Source organism: Populus nigra, chromosome 2, assembly GCF_951802175.1.
Source record: "Populus nigra chromosome 2, ddPopNigr1.1, whole genome shotgun sequence".
Classification (NCBI taxonomy): Eukaryota; Viridiplantae; Streptophyta; class Magnoliopsida; order Malpighiales; family Salicaceae; genus Populus; species Populus nigra.
In genome coordinates this window covers 11,002,287-11,004,786 of record NC_084853.1, presented here as the reverse complement: position 1 = coordinate 11,004,786, position 2,500 = coordinate 11,002,287, and positions in this window count along the sequence as shown.

The following is a 2,500-nucleotide window of genomic DNA, read 5'->3' as shown; positions in this document are numbered from 1 at the left end:
GGCGCGTCATTCAATTCTCTTCCCTATCAACTTGGCTCCCGTTGGCGGGATTGGAGGCCTACTGTTTGTTACAGGGCTAAAATCGTCAGGGGAAGAGCTGACGAAACAATGCTGGTTTGGATGCAGGGGGTAGTGTTGGAATCGGCAGCGCGGACAAAATCGGCAAAGTCGACAAAAAAGACTGTTGGTCTGGACATCGGGGCAGCGGCAGCCATGCCGACAGGGGGGGAAATCGGCAGCGCAGATTTGTGCAGCTGCAGGTTCGTCGGGGAAATCGGCAGCGCAGATTTTTCGATGAACATGGGCTGGAAGATGGACTGTCCAGGCCAGGCAGGGAAATTCGTCAAGGGGACACGCTGACGAAAGTAGGCTCGTCGGTGAAAATCGGCAGCGCAGATTTTTCGACGAACAGGGGCTGGATGCTGGACCGGCCGGGCCAGGCAGGAAAATTCGTCAGGGGGGCACGCTGACGAAAAGAGGGGCTGCCGCGTGGAAAATCGGCAGCGCAGATTTTTCGACGAACATTCGTCAGGGGGGCACGCTGACGAAAAGAGGGGCTGCCGCGTGGAAAATCGGCAGCGCAGATTTTTCGACGAACAGGGGCTGGATGCTGGACCGGCCGGGCCAGGCAGGAAAATTCGTCAGGGGGGCACGCTGACGAAAAGAGGGGCTGCCGCGTGGAAAATCGGCAGCGCAGATTTTTCGACGAACATTCGTCAGGGGGGCACGCTGAGGAAAACAGGGGCTGCCGCGTGGAAAATCGGCAGCGCAGATTTTTCGACGAACATTCGTCAGGGGGGCACGCTGAGGAAAACAGGGGCTGCCGCGTGGAAAATCGGCAGCGCAGATTTTTCGACGAACAGGGGCTGGATGCTGGACCGGCCGGGCCAGGCAGGAAAATTCGTCAGGGGGGCACGCTGACGAAAAGAGGGGCTGCCGCGTGGAAAATCGGCAGCGCAGATTTTTCGACGAACAGGGGCTGGATGCTGGACCGGCCGGGCCAGGCAGGAAAATTCGTCAGGGGGGCACGCTGACGAAAAGAGGGGCTGCCGCGTGGAAAATCGGCAGCGCAGATTTTTCGACGAACAGGGGCTGGACTGGCCGGGCCAGGCAGGAAAATTCGTCAGGGGGGCACGCTGACGAAAACAGGGGCTGCCGCGTGGAAAATCGGCAGCGCAGATTTTTCGACGAACAGGGGCTGGACTGGCCGGGCCAGGCAGGAAAATTCGTCAGGGGGGCACGCTGACGAAAGTAGGCTCGTCGTGGAAAATCAGCAGCGCAGATTTTTCGACGAACAGGGGCTGGACGCTGGACTGGGCCAGGCAGGAAAATTCGTCAGGGGGGCACGCTGACGAAAACAGGGGCTGCCGCGTGGAATGGCAGCCTACACGCAGATGCGAATTCGGCAGCGCACGATGGCTTGAGCAGGTCATGGGTTCGACTTGGCGCGATCTGAAACCTGGACGAGGGACTGTCGACGCTGGACGAGCCAGCGCGGTGGCCTGTCGTGCCCCGTTCAGGGGGGGCCTGCCGCGGAGACAGCCCTCGCGGGCTCGACAGCGCAGGCCAGCGTCCCCGACGTCGCTGGCCGCGGCAGGCGAGCTGCCGGGGTTCCCGCATTCCTACAAGAAAACGTCGTGCTTTCCACATGAAACCAATCCAGTAAAATCAGCCATATTTTTATGAGGCTGCCCACTGAATTTGGGGTCATTCCGGGCCGGTTCCTAGTTTTGCGGATTTACTCGATTTCTAATGGTAGGAAAATTAAAACAAATACTTCCCGACCTCGAAAAATTCTGGGAAAATTAATGAAGGTGGATTGGATTTTTGCCAACCTCTGTGCAAAATTTCAGCTCAAAATACCAAGAAATGAATTTTTTAGAGGGGGGTTGACAGCTGGGACCTAGTAGTGTCTCCCCCTGCCAGAGCTTCAATGACACTTATTGCTCTTTAGGGGGGTGCCCCCTGACTGGCCATGGGGCGCGCTGGCCTGGCGCCCATAGGCCTGCCGCGGGGGATATGTGGGCTGTTGCTAAACTCGGACTAAGGTGGGGGGCCTCATGGCCCGAAGTATTGCCGGCATCGATGACCCGTTTTCCGGCCGGCGACGACCCGATTCCGGCCACCGTCTTCGGGACCCGCTCCAAGCCGTCGGGCGCGTTGGGGCTGCTTATCCGCGGCGTGGGCGTGGCATTCATTTGCCGTGCTTGTGCCAAGGTGCTGGCAGCTGCTGCGCGGCTGTCTGCTTGCCGCGACGTCACGGCGGCGGTGGCCGCTGCCCCTGCTCGCAAGTCGGAGGCCTGGCCGACGTGGCTGGTGCGGACCGCCGAGCTTGGGGATTGCGAGGAGAGCTCTACGCTGGCGTGGGCGTGGCATTAAATTGCCGTGCGCGCGCCCATGCGTTGGCTCTCCTCGCAATCCCCGACCTCGTGGCGTGACGTGCCCGCTGCCGAGGCCTGGCCTCCGTCTTGCGAGCCGGGGCTGACAGCCCCCCGCATGA